Source organism: Apium graveolens, chromosome 8 (genome assembly GCF_009905375.1).
Source record: "Apium graveolens cultivar Ventura chromosome 8, ASM990537v1, whole genome shotgun sequence".
Classification (NCBI taxonomy): Eukaryota; Viridiplantae; Streptophyta; class Magnoliopsida; order Apiales; family Apiaceae; genus Apium; species Apium graveolens.
Genome location: NC_133654.1, coordinates 120,969,100 through 120,985,046, shown reverse-complemented (window position 1 = coordinate 120,985,046; position 15,947 = coordinate 120,969,100).

Below are 15,947 nucleotides of genomic sequence, written 5' to 3'. Positions count from 1 at the left end.
CGAATCTGGTCCATAATTTTATAAAAACAATCCAATTCTAACATAATAACAGAATATGCAATAGTAAACAATAACCGAAATCATTAACAACAATAAATGTTTAACAATGAAAGGGTTTCAATCCTTGTAAGGATCAATAAGGCAATTTAAAAGCTTGGATGCTGGGTAATGAAAGAATTGGATAACAAAGGAATCAACGTTTCAAGGTTTCAAGGATTCGATCTTTCAAAGTATAAGATACCATGGGTTGAGTATATAATAGTTCATTTCAGTGTTTGGTATTTAGTTTGTATGTATTTGTAGAGTAGTATCGTAGATTTGTGGTTCTTGTTTGGGGTATACAATAATCAATGGATTATAAAGAATATGATTCATGGCTCAAGGAAAATAACTGAAATCAGGATTTAGGTTTCTGTGCTTCAAAGCACTAGCAATATCACAGGATTATCAAGTACTACAATATCTCGAGAAAGTTCAGAACACTTGCCTGGTATTAGCTTACTACACTGCACTCGCTTCCAATCACAACCGTTTTACTCCTCAACTACCTGTTTCCCTTTCCTACATCTTGCCTCTTCTGCTCACATATCATAAGCATCTATCAATAATTTACTCATGGAATTCTATTCAACACATACTTCTATCTACTCTTCGTTTTACCCAAATCCGATTAACGGATTGAAAGTTATGCAATAATCAAGTAAACACCGAATATATAGACCGATAGTCAATTAACAAGTCACATGTAGCACATAATACATCACGTAATCAATGATATATTATTTATAAAGAAGTCTCGGGTCATAAATAGGCTTTCTGGTATTTAAAATGATTTTTAAAACATTTTTCGGAATTAAAACGGGTCGTTGGATCAATTTCGGGTTAATAAACAGGGTTCGGTTGGCCCATTCTGGCTCCGAAATAATTTTAAAATAATTATCGAGCCTTGGAATAATTTAGAATAATATTTTAAAGCTTGAAACTATTTTTCAGAATTTTTAAATCATTTTTAAATAATTAAATCTAATTAAATAACTAATTAAAATCAATTAATAATTAATTAAATCAATTAATCAATTAATTTTCGAATTAATTGACCAATTAATCAATTATAAATTAACTGAAATTAATTAACTAATTAATTTAGATTTATTTGTGAATTAAAAATAATTTTCAGAATTAAAATAATAATTTTTAGAATTTTCAAAAATTAAAAACGAATTTTTATAATAAAAATAAATAGGAAATATGATTTTTAAACATTTTATAAACAGGAATCCTAAATTTGCAAAGTCTGGAAACTTCAGGGACCTAACTGTATCGTCCCCAAAAGTCCAGGGACCAAACTGCAATTTTACACCCCGTCGCCGGAAAACAGTCGTGTTCGCCGGAGAACACGATTCCGACCTCCTCACCTTACCACAAGCTCCAGATCACATCTACAAATTACCAGGAATACAATCATGCAATCAAAACAACCTAACAATCCCTGAGTTGGCCGGAATTGGGCCGTGAAGTTTTCCAGTTTCCGGCGAACATCGGAAAACTTCAAAACACAACTCCCTTCTCTATAGACCTCGTTGGTTCATGAAACTTATACGACTAGATTGCAATTTTCACAGAGAACACAACCCACTATAACACAACATCAATCTATCATAGAATAAGAAACCCCCAAATTTCAATTAAGAACATTCATACGGGTTATAAACCCTAATTTTGAAATTCGAAAATCAAACTCAAATTTGAACATGTTATTGAACTCCAAATCAGACGTATGACATATGAAAATCATCAGGAAAACAAGCTCTACAACATGCAATCATCAAATCATACAAACAATCATCCGAACAAAAATTCATATTTTTAATAAAATAAATTCGAAAATAAATAAATTTTTAGAAAAATAACCTTGATTTCTGCAGTGAAACAAAGCTCAGAATCTGATAGAACACCTCAAATCCTTCGTTTTGGTTACTCAAGCTTTGAAAATAGAGATCGATAACACCTTCGTTTTACTATTTGATTCTTAGAACAGTTTTAAGAAATTAGGGCTTTTCTCTGAAAATTATATAATTAACAATCTGCAAATGATTTTGATACGGTATAAAATACGGTAAAAGGCTATTTATAATTACGGAAAATTAGTATCCCGTTGGATCATTCCCGATATAAAACGGTACGTTTATTTGTAAAAACTGATCCAAACGGTATCGGTTTTCGGGATAATTATCCAAATCAGTACAATTTGTACTGCGGTCTTGGTCTCAGCGCCTGGTTACATGTATTACGAAGTGATAATTGGGATATTTTAATAAAAAACTCTCGTTTATCGAAAATACGGGTTTTATTGATTTACCGAAACGAATATTGTATCAAAAATGTTGCGTCGGGACCCGCGCAGGACAAACCGTAAGCCGGATCGAAAAAGTCGAAACATGGAATATGCTCAGAATATTATAATTAGGTTAGGAAGGAGTTCTCGAAAGAGTTTCGGGTTCCAAAAACGTAACAACGGTTGACGTCGGTTGGTTCCCGTTTTTACAAAATAGATTTTAATTACCCGGAAAAAGATTTTAGAAATTTCATATGATTCTTATAAATCCATAAATCAACATAAAAATAATTAGAAAGATATGACAATTATCTATATTTTATTTTGGACATATAAAAATTAAAATACTCAATTAATATTATTTTTGAATATTCAAGTACAGATAACACTTAACAATTAGCTCATAGAATAGATACTGAACACACATAATAATTATATAATAGCAAAAATAATTACACGATATATCCCGGATATTACATCCTTCCCCCCTTTAAAGGATTCTGTCCTCAGAATCTCTAAGAAAACAAATGAGGGTATTTTTCTCTCATATCACTTTCTAACTCCCAGGTTGACTCTTCAACCTTTGGGTTTCTCCACAATACTCTTACTAACTTTATCACTTTATTTCTTAATACTTTCTCCCTTTCCTCTAGAATCTCTATTGGACTCTCTACATATGATAAATCTGTTTGAAGTTCTATTGGCTCATATTCTATTATATGGCTGGAGTCTGGATTATATTTCTTCAGCATTGATATGTGAAAAACATTGTGAATGTGCTCCATGTGCGGAGGTAACGCCAACTCGTAAGCTACTTTGCCAATACGCTTTAGGATTTCAAAAGGTCCGACATATCTTGGGTTTAGCTTCCCTTTCTTCCCAAACCTCGTTAGTCCTTTCCATGGTGATACTTTCAATAATACCAAGCTTCCTTCTTCAAATTCCATATCTTTTCTTGACTGGTCCGCATATTTCCTTTGACGATCTTGTGCAGCTATTAATCTTTTCTGGATAATTTCAACAACTTCCTTTGTCTGTTGCACCAATTCAGGTCCGAGTATTTTGCGTTCTCCTACTTCGTCCCAATATACTGGAGATCTACATTTGCGTCCATAAAGGGCTTCATAAGGTGGCATCCCAATACTGGCGTGATAACTGTTGTTATAAGCAAACTCTACTAGGGGTAAATGCTCGTCCCAACTTCCTTTGAAATCAATAGCACAAACACGTAGCATGTCCTCGATTGTCTGGATCGTTCTTTCACTTTGACCATCCGTTTGGGGGTGATAGGCCGTACTCATATTCAATCTTGTTCCCAAACATTCTTGAAAACTCTTCCAAAATCTTGAATTAAATCTTGGATCTCGATCAGATACAATAAACACTGGAACTCCATGACGAACTACGATCTCTTTCAAGTACATATGAACTAACTTATCGAGCGAAAATCTTTCATTTATAGGCAGAAAATGAGCTGATTTGGTAAGTCTATCTACTATAACCGAAACGGCATCATGATTAGCCCTTGTCCTTGGTAATCCAACTATGAAATCCATGGCAATATGTTCCCACTTCCACTCTGGAATCTCCAATGGCTGTAGCAATCCGCTTGGTCTCTGATGCTCCGCTTTAACTTTCTGACAGGTATAGCATTTGCTAACCCATTCCGCAATTTCCCTCTTCATATTTGGCCACCAATAATTCTTCTTTAAATCTCTGTACATTTTGGTACTCCCTGGATGGATGGAATATCTTGAACTATGTGCTTCTTGTAAAATTTCATTTTTCAGCTCCGTTACTGGTGGAATCCAAATTCTTGAAGAAAACCTAAGAATACCTTGATCATCTTGTTGCGTGCATAATTCCTCACCTACCAAACTATTTATATCTTGATCCATTACCTCTTTCTGGCATTTCTTTATTTTCTCCAATAACTCCGGTTGGAAAATCATACTGTACACTTTTGCTTCCTCAGGCTTGCAAATTCTAATCTCCAATTCCAATTTTTGAAATTCTTTATATATCTCTTCAGGTACGGATAATATATTTAACTTTTCCTTCCGACTTAACGCATCTGCTACAACGTTCGCCTTACCGGGATGATAATTAATCGAGCAATCATAATCTTTGATCAATTCTAACCATCTCCTTTGTCTCATATTAAGTTCCTTCTGGGTAAATATATATTTCAAACTTTTGTGATCCGTGAAAATTTCACACTTTTCTCCATACAAATAATGTCTCCAAATCTTCAAAGCGAAAACTATAGCTGCTAACTCCAAATCATGAGTAGGGTACTTCTGTTCGTGTGGTTTCAATTGCCTTGACGCATACGCAATCACCTTATCGTGCTGCATAAGAACACATCCTAATCCTTTGTAGGAAGCATCGCTATAAATTACGAAATTCCCTTGATCGTCTGGAAGTGACAAAACAGGTGTTGTGATTAATCTCCGCTTCAATTCCTGAAAACTTTCTTCGCACTTGTCATTCCATATAAACTTTTCATTCTTTCGTGTAAGCTTTGTCAATGGTGTTGCAATTCTTGAGAAATTCTGAACGAATCATCGATAATATCCTGCCAATCCCAAGAAACTTCTTACCTCAGTGGGTGTTCTCGGTCTTTCCCAATTCGTAATTGCCTCGATCATTGCCGGGTCCACTTTGATCCCTTCGTTACTGACTATGTGTTCTAAGAACTGAACTTCCTGTAGCCAAAACTCACACTTCGACAATTTAGCATATAACTTCTTTTTCCTTAAAATCTCCAAAGTTGTCCTTAAATGTTCCGCATGATCCTCCTCCGTCTTTGAATAGATCAAAATATCGTCTATAAATACTATAACGAACTTGTCCAAATATTCTTTGAAAATTCTGTTCATCAGGTCCATAAACGCTGCTGGGGCGTTGGTCAATCCAAAAGACATCACTAAAAACTCATAATGCCCATACCTTGTTCTGAAATCTGTCTTTGGTATATCTTCTGGTTTGATCTTTAGTTGATGATATCCCGATCTTAAATCGATTTTGGAGAAATACTTGGCTCCCTTCAATTGGTCAAACAAATCATCAATTCTGGGTAACGGATACTTATTCTTGATCGTCAACTTATTGAGCTCCCTATAGTCGATGCACAGTCTCATGCTTCCATCCTTCTTCTTAACAAATAATACCGGTGCACCCCACGGGGATATGCTGGGTCTAATTACTCCTTTTTCTAACAGCTCTTGCAATTTCTTTGCTAACTCTTTCATCTCAACGGGCGCCATTCTATACGGGGCCTTGGATACTGGTGCGGTTCCAGGTGCTAAGTCAATTGCAAATTCAATTTCTCTATCTGGAGGAAGTCCTGGTAACTCGTCGGGAAATACGTCTGGAAATTCATTTACAACTGGAATATCTTCAAGTTTTGTTGGCTTCTGACTTCTGTCGATCACATATGCTATGAAATGCTCACATCCTTGTCGTAGTAACTTCTTGGCTTGAATCATCGTTAAGAACTTCTTTACCTGCTTCTGTCCCTTGAACATTACTATTCTTTCATCTGGCGTTTTCACCATTACTTTCTTATTTCGACAATCTATCTGAGCATTATGCTTAGATAACCAATCCATTCCTAATATAACGTCAAATTCTCCTAACTTAAACGGTATCAAATCTACACAAAACTTACTACCAGAAATCTCAATCTCACAATTCCCACAAACTTGGTTAACAGTTACACGTTCTTGATTTGCTAATTCCACAGTCATTATTTCATTTAAATACCCAACTGGACAATTTAACTTACTAACAAAATCTTGTGAAACAAACGATCGAGTTGCTCCCGAATCTATTAACACTTTGGCATATAAAGAGTTCACATTAAGCGTACCTGCCACGACATCCGTATCCTGGATCGCATCCTTCACCGACATGTCAAAAACTCTAGCCCTCGGAGTCTCATTCACTGTTGGGGTAGATCCCATAATCCTTAATGCATTATTGACTGGGGCTGGTGTCTTGCAATCCCTGGCCATATGTCCTGGCTTCCCACATTTAAAGCATGTAAATCCAATGGCTGGAACCTTCACTGCTGGATTCCGGATAGGCTGATCCTTATTTGCTGGCTCTCTTGCTGGCTGATTTCGGCACTCCCTCGAGTAGTGCCCTTTCTGGTTGCATTTAAAACATACCACATTCAACTTGTTACAAACTCCTCCATGCTTCTTTCCACATACTTGACAATCTGGAAAAGTTAATCTCAACTGATTCGGCTGATTCACATTAGCTGAACGATTGCCCTGGCCTCCGTCTCCTACATTTTGTCTCCTGAAATTAAAATTTCTCCCTGGCTGAAACTTGCCCTTCCTAAAATTTGGAAACTTCCCTGTTTGTGACTGACCCTCACTTCCCTCAACTTTCCTTTTCTTGCTTTCCTTTTCTTTCTGGAACATCTCACTCTCTGTCTCTGCGATCATAGCTTTCTGTACAACCCCGGCATAGGTATCCAATTCAAAAATAGCTACCTTCCCTCTGATCCATGGCTTCAAGCCTTGCTGGAATCTCTTAGCTTTCTTTCTATCAGTATCAACATACGATGGCACATACCTTGACAATTCCTCAAACTTCCCCTCATAATCTGTTACCGACATGTTCCCTTACTTTAATTCTAAAAACTTCAGCTCCATTTGATCCTGAACAAACTGAGGATAATACTTTTCTAGAAACAACTCCTTAAACCTTTCCCAAGTAATAACATCTGTGCTTTCCAATGTTTTCACCATTTCCCACCAATAGGTGGCCTCATTCTTCAGATAGTAACTTGCAAATTCAACCTTTTGCTCCTCTTTCACTTTTACCAAGGAAAAAGCCTTCTCTATTTCCTTTAACCACACATTTGCTTTAATTGGCTCTAAGGAACCCTTGAATTCTGGTGGGTTTACTGCCTGAAAAGTTTTGAAAGTTACCTGGGGATTGGTCTGTCTCTGCTGTTGTTGTGCCAGGTGAACTGTTTGGTGGGCCAAGATTTGAAGAATCTGGGCTATTGCTGGGTCCATGGGTCCTGGGTTCACATTTTGGTTTATATCATTTTGGTTGTTATTGTTGTTGTTGTTGGTTTCTTCGTTCTGGGTGTTGGTGCGGGTATTTCTTCTGGGAGGCATTTTCTGTAAAGAATCAATCAATTTATTTAGCTTTTGAATCAAATCTTTGTATAAAAGAAAAGTTTTATGAAATAAAAATATCTTTTTAATTGAAAACAGTTGTAACTAAGTAAATTGCATGCTTCTTTACAGAATATAAACAGTTATGGAAAACAGGGTACATGGTATCACAGGATATACTGGTGCAATAAATAAGGTAAAGTAAAACAGATGCAATAAAATAAATGACAGTGTTGGAAAGGAAAAGGTACTGATATATAGATCAAAAGTTTTAGGTAGTACAAGCATAAAGATGCTTCGAAAGTAAAAGCAAAAAGGGTACAACAACCTACTCACTAGTCAGCATCGCTAGTCTATAAATACAACTCAAAAGTCTACTGATACACACTACACACTACTGTCCATATTACATAACCATAACAACACTGCTCAGCATCTCCATCTCAGAATCTCTAACTCATGGCAAATCTGGACCTCCTATCTCCTCAAGCTCTTCTAGGATCCACTTAGCCCACTCCACTAGGAAATCAGGGGTGATATCCTCATGTGTAGCCTCAGCAATCCTCACAACAGCTGTTCTACGAAACTCCTGAAGCCTCTCCCTAAGTCGCCTCTAACCACTCCCCATCTCTCTGGTACGCATGATATGCAATAACTCCTGGATCTGACCCTGTAGGAATCGCTGCTCCATAAGGCAAGCCTCCAACTGATGATATGGAACAGGATAGGAAGAAAACTGGAAAGGTACTCCTGTGACTGAATGACTAGTAAAGCCTGAATCAGCAGGTGGGGGTCCTCTAACAGGTGGCCTCATGCCTGGAGGTGGAATAGCCTGCAATGGTACGGGCTGCAACACCGGTGGAGGTAGAATAGCCAATGCTGGTGGAATAACAGGATGTGGATCCGATGTTGGTGCTCCAACTGAAGGCTCTGAGTGATAAGCTGATACGGGAATAAAAGAGTCGGCCATCTCTGATATCTGAAATCATATCGTAATATAAGAATCTCGTACCACGACGCAAACTATACTAATACCGGTTATACCATAACACTCAACCTCTCGACGTTCTATCATCCTATACCTTACTTCTAATCCTATCCCTCTACCCATTCCCGTCAACCTAGGCTTGTGTCAGTGACTTATAACCTGTGCCTCTGATACCAAACCTGTGGCGCCCTCCAAACCCGGGTCAGAAGTTTGGGGTCCACACACACACCTTAATTATAACCTGCTTATAACAATAATAAAGATAATAGTAATATATACAATGACCCTACTTACCAATCACCACGGACCGCAACAGGTTAAAGTATGCACACAAGCTAAACACACTAATATATTACAAACCGTTCAAATCCCAACTATTTCAAATTCAAACTGAGTATTAAACATTATTACAAACTTTTACAAACTTAAATTATTCCAAAAGAAGCCTACTAGCTCAGCTTTCTCAACCTGAACCCCTAGCTCTCGCGCTGGACTGGGGATCCTCTTTACCAACTGGTTCATTTTTAACTGGAAAGAATATAAACAACATCGCACGAATGAGATAACTAGCTCAGCAAGTCACAATGACAAAACTGAGAATAATGATCATCAGGTGAATATGTTTATGATATCAAGTGAACAATGGATTATGATTTAGAATTGGATATTATACTTTTAATTTAAAAACCAAGGTTAGGCTGCTGATCAGTCACGCACTAACCCCGAGCAAGGCACACAGCATTGCTCTAACTACTGGATCCAAGGCACACATTGGCCTAACTTGACCATTATATGGTCTGACCACGAATCTGGTCCACAATTTTATAAAAACAATCCAATTCTAACATAATAACAGAATATGCAATAGTAAACAATAACCAAAATCATTAACAACAATAAATGTTTAACAATGAAAGGGTTTCAATCCTTGTAAGGATCAATAAGGTAATTTAAAAGCTTGGATGCTGGGTAATGAAAGAATTGGATAACAAAGGAATCAACGTTTCAAGGTTTCAAGGATTCGATCTTTCAAAGTATAAGATACCATGGGTTGAGTATATAATAGTTCATTTCAGTGTTTGGTATTTAGTTTGTATGTATTTGTAGAGTAGTATCGTAGATTTGTGGTTCTTGTTTGGGGTATACAATAATCAATGGATTAGAAAGAATATGATTCATGGCTCAAGGACAATAAATGAAATCAGGATATAGGTTTCTGTGCTTCAAAGCACTTGCAATATCAGAGGATTATCAAGTACTACAATATCTCGAGAAAGTTCAGAACACTTGCCTGGTATTAGCTTACTACACTGCACTCGCTTCCAATCACAACTGTTTTACTCCTCAACTACCTGTTTCTCTTTCCTACGTCTTGCCTCTTCTGCTCACATATCATAAGCATCTATCAATAATTTAGTCATGGAATTCTATTCAACACATACTTCTATCTACCCTTCGTTTTACCCAAATCCGATTAACGGATTGAAAGTTATGCAATAATCAAGTAAACACCGAATATATAGACCGATAGTCAATTAACAAGTCACATGTAGCACATAATACATCACGTAATCAATGATATATTATTTATAAAGAAGTCTCGGGTCATAAATAGGCTTTCTAGTATTTAAAATGATTTTTAAAACATTTTTCGGAATTAAAACGGGTCGTTGGATCAATTTCGGGTTAATAAACAGGGTTCGGTTGGCCCATTCTGGCTCCGAAATAATTTTAGAATAATTATCGAGCCTTGGAAATAATTTAGAATAATATTTTAAAGCTCGAAACTATTTTTCAGAATTTTTAAATCATTTTTAAATAATTAAATATAATTAAATAACTAATTAAAATCAATTAATAATTAATTAAATCAATTAATCAATTAATTTTCGAATTAATTGACCAATTAATCAATTATAAATTAACTGAAATTAATTAACTAATTAATTTAGATTTATTTGTGAATTAAAAATAATTTTCAGAATTAAAATAATAATTTTTAGAATTTTCAAAAATTAAAAACGAATTTTTATAATAAAAATAAATAGGAAATATGATTTTTAAACATTTTATAAACAGGAATCCTAAATTTGCAAAGTCTGGAAACTTCAGGGACCTAACTGTATCGTCCCCAAAAGTCCAGGGACCAAACTGCAATTTTACACCCCGTCGCCGGAAAACAGTCGGGTTCGCCGGAGAACACGATTCCGACCTCCTCACCTTACCACAAGCTCCAGATCACATCTACAAATTACCAGGAATACAATCATGCAATCAAAACAACCTAACAATCCCTGAGTTGGCCGGAATTTGGCCGTGAAGTTTTCCAGTTTCCGGCGAACATTGGAAAACTTCAAAACACAACTCCCTTCTCTACAGACCTCGTTGGTTCATGAAACTTATACGACTAGATTGCAAATTTCACAGAGAACACAACCCACTATAACACAACATCAATCTATCACAGAATAAGAAACCCCCAAATTTCAATTAAGAACATTCATACGGGTTATAAACCCTAATTTTGAAATTCGAAAATCAAACTCAAATTTGAACATGTTATTGAACTCCAAATCAGACGTATGACATATGAAAATCATCAGGAAAACAAGCTCTACAACATGCAATCATCAAATCATATAAATAATCATCCGAACAAAAATTCATATTTTTAATAAAATAAATTCAAAAATAAATAAATTTTTAGAAAAATAACCTTGATTTCTGCAGTGAAACAAAGCTCAGAATCTGATAGAACACCTCAAATCCTTCGTTTTGGTTACTCAAGCTTTGAAAACAGAGATCGGTAACGCCTTCGTTTTACTGTTTGATTCTTAGAACAATTTTAAGAAATTAGGGCTTTTCTCTGAAAATTATATAATTAACTATCTGCAAATGATTTTGATACGAAATAAAATACGGTAAAAGGCTATTTATAATTACGGAAAATTAGTATCCCGTTGGATCATTCCCGATATAAAACGGTACGTTTATTTGTAAAAACTGATCCAAACGGTATCGGTTTTCGGGATAATTATCCAAATCAGTACAATTTGTACTGCGGTCTTGGTCTCAGCGCCTGGTTACACGTATTACGAAGTGATAATTGGGATAGTTTAATAAAAAGCTCCCGTTTATCGAAAATACGGGTTTTATTGATTTACCGAAATGAATATTGTATCGAAAATGTTGCGCCGGGACCCGCGCAGGACAAACCGTAAGCCGGATCGAAAAAGTCGAAACATGGAATATGCTCGGAATATTACAATTAGGTTAGGAAGGAGTTCTCGAAAGAGTTTCGGGTTCCAAAAACGTAACAACAGTTGACGTCAGTTGGTTCCCGTTTTTATAAAATAGATTTTAATTACCCGGAAAAAGATTTTAGAAATTTCATATGATTCTTATAAATCCATAAATCAACATAAAAATAATTAGAAAGATATGACAATTATCTATATTTTATTTTGGACATATAAAAATTAAAATACTCAATTAATATTATTTTTGAATATTCAAGTACAGATAACACTTAACAATTAGCTCATAGAATAGATACTGAACACACATAATAATTATATAATAGCAAAAATAATTACACGATATATCCCGGATATTACATAATGGAACAGAATTGCTTTAAGTTACGTATCCCCTGTATTTGAAAATATTATTTAAAATTATGTTTTGGGGAAAAGTAACTTCTGAAAACACCTATCTCTAAACGTGATTTAAATGAAAAGAGTTTTGAATAGTGTGCTGTGAGAGAAGGGTTTTAAAAAAAAATTGTGACAGTGATTTTGGAAACTGGATAAAGGGACTGTTTTAATCCACCTATGTCGTGGAAGGTTTTGATCCACCTATGTCGTGGAATTTTGGAAAGAGGCAAAAAGGGAATCCAGTTGTTCTATTGGAGTTGCGTAAGAGGCCCATTATTCGGTAACGGCCCAACATGTGGTTGCGTAAGTGGCTAATTGGGTTGGGCATTCTGTTTAACCGATTAGTCCAGCGTGGGGGAAAGACCTAGCTAGTCTTTTCCCAAGTTCTGAAACACATTCTTATTCTGGATGGCTGCTAGTCGCTGTCCGGTGAGGGTAGACTGATCAGCTATCTTCACCCGTTAAACATCCAATAGATTTGATCGATTCGGTTTTGAAATTGATTAACAACTCAACTTATTGAGACAAATGATGTGAAAATGAAATAGCATGCTAAGCTTTGATTCTGGTAATTATACACAGCACCCGACTGATATTATTGTTTCTCAGAGCATGCTAGTTTTGAATATCCAGTTATGAATGTTTACTTGTTTTCTAACGAGTTATGGATTCTATTCCTATCACTGTTTTATTGTTATTCATATAGTAGTACTGATGAGCAAGCAATTGCTCACCCTTGTAGAATATTTTATATATATATATATTGCAGATGCTTAGGAGGTTCTTCCGCGGTAGTCAGGGCAGAGTTCCAGTTCCTTTTGGTGTCAGGCTCCTCTGAGGTAGTTGTGCGGGACCAAAGATGGTCTGTTGAGTTATTGCGTTAGGTTAGTTATATCAGGATTGTTGTAATTAGTTGAGTTGTAATAGTTGTAACCTAAGTCATACTTAAACCTGAAAAAGATCTTGGAAAAGGGGTCGTATTTATATTCTATCTTGGAATTGATTATATTATGTTTGTTATGGTGATTGTTGATGACGTCAACTCCTGACCCCGGGGTTGAGGCCGTTTCAAAAGTTGCGTATGCAAGGTTGGAAAGTTGGCCAGAAAACCCTTAGTGCTTTCTTGTGCTGATTCCGAGGACGGAATCCTTATAAGGGGGGTAGATTGTAATGTCCCATATTTTCAGATATTATTATTATAATTATTTGAAGTTGTTTATGTGATTTTTATATGAATTTTAGTGAATTATCTGGTAATTGGAGTTGATGTTTTGGATGTTTATATGTGATATTCTTTGAGTATTCTAATTTTTATATGTCCAGAATTAAGTATAGATAATTATGGTATTTTTTGGTATTTTTTGGAGTATTATATGAATTTATAATGATTTATGGATTTATTAATTATTTTCTGAATAATTACAAAACTATTTTATAAAACCGGGAATCGTCCAACCTTATCCGTTTTTGCGTTTTTACAACCCGAAACTCTTCCGAAAATTCCTTCCGAACCTAATCTGGTAATTCCGGACATTTTCCGTGTTTCAACTTTTTCGATCCGGATTACGGTTTGACCCGTACGCGTCCCGGCGTAAAATTTTCGAAACGATGATCATTTTGATAAGTCAACAAAACCCGTATTCTTGAGAGTCGGGATATTTTATATTATTTTCGAATAAAGTATTTTATAAGAAGCCCAGTTTTGATAATTATCTAAATCTGATACTAAATTGTATCATTTTATAGTTACTTAGCGGCTAAGTAATCTATTTTCGGATCTGATATGATCCAATGGGATACTGGTTATGTGTTTTAGATGAATCGATCCGTAGTTTGGACGTGTATTTATTAGCGTCTTTATCGAGGTAATTATTTTATCTCGATTTATGTGTGCTTGAACATATTTAATGTATTTTCGGGGTTTTCTGTTTATTTAGGGATCGTTTCTATTTTTCAAAAAAAAGGACCTCGACCCCACCGGGACTTCAAAGCCCACAAATTTCACGTTTGTATTTTTATAGAATCATTCGTATTTCAAATACCCGTTAGTTTTGCATTTTTGAATTATTCACAAATTTTGGGGAATTTTGACATAAATATTATACTTAATTATACATGATACTTTTACAGTATTTTCCCTGTAAATTGTTGTTTTCGTACTCATAATTATAAATTATACGAATAGAAGATACTGGGTTGTGATTTATCGGGGATAATTTACCGAGTATAAATAGCTGTCATGTTTATTTGCACAATTTAGAAAAAAAATAAAAAAATAAGGAATACTATCAGATAATTATTACAGTTCTTATCTTTGCATATTTCGGAGTTTAGTTAACCATTCACCCACAACAAGCTAATTACTCGACTGTTGATGTTGATTCTGATTTCGAATTAAAGCCCTGATCAAGACGAACAAATCGACACCGAAATCATGTACTAAGATCGGATTTCTGTTTGAACTTTGTTCGTCGGAATCGACGAATTTCGAATTCATTATTCTGTGTTTCTTTGATTGTTTTGATGTTAGCATAAGCTTTCCTAGTGAATCTGGAGTAGAATCATGTATTTACTTGTATTAATCGATTCCTGGTAGTATATATTCGAGTTTTGGTTTAACCCGATTCTTGTTTTCAATTTTCTGAATTTGTTCTTGATGATTGAATGATATAATCGATATTAATTGATTCTTTGTGTCCAGAGCTTTACTTTGTTAGTTTAATCGTTGATTTTGGTGCGAAATCGAGTAAGAATCAGTGTTGGCCGGATAATTTTGAGCTCGCCGGAAATAGGGTCATTTTTGGCCGGAGTTGATGACTGGTGGGTTATAGTTCGGCGATAATAGCATTTCTAGGTTTCTGGGATAATTTAGAACATGTTGGGATTAAAAAGCAACTCGAACGATTCATGTTTGGCTGAGATCGGGGCTGGCCGGAATTTCCCGCGGCGACCGGTTTCTGGAAATGGGTTGGGCGTCGGCGGGTCGTTCTTGAGCAACCCGGATTCGTTCTTGAACGACCCATTTTTTTTAATATATGACCCGAGTTCAATCTGTTTTCCCCAATTGCAAAATTTAGAAATCTGTTTCTACAGATTTTCTTTTAAAAAATAATTCAAAATTCTATTTTATTTCTAAAATCTTATTCATTTAATTTCAAAAATCATATACTTATTAATTTAAATTCTAAAAATTATTTTCTTAATTATTTTAAATTCCTAAAATTATTTTCTTTTATTATTTTCAAAAATCTGAAAATTTTATTCATTTAAATTGATTAATTATTTTGATAATTAATCAGTTTATTTAGATAATTTGTATTAATTGTATTTCAATTCCAAAAATTATGGAAAAATCATTTTTAATTTTGATTTTTCCTAAATAATGATTTAAAAATTATTTTGAGCTTTTAAAAATATATTTAGGTGTTTAAAAATAAATTAATATAATTATTAATTGATTTATTCTTATTTTATTTGTAAAAAATAAATCGTTCATCCGTTTAATACGAAACGAACGCCTTTAGACTCAGAAAAATATTCCGCTTTCATTAAAAATACTTTCGAGACCCAAATTCTATTGTTTCGAAAGGTCACTTGTTTTAAGGGTCATTTTGAGTCGATTTTTGAGCGATAAATCAAATTTTTGACCCGATTTCAGTTTTAATCGTACTGAGTCGAATGTTTTGACGAACCGAGTCATATGTGATGTGAATTATGTGATACGTGGATTATGTGTTTACATGCTGTTGTGTATATGTTGTGTACTTGATGATTACATGAACAAAACATCTTGGAGATTTTACTTAGTGAAATAATGTAGCACT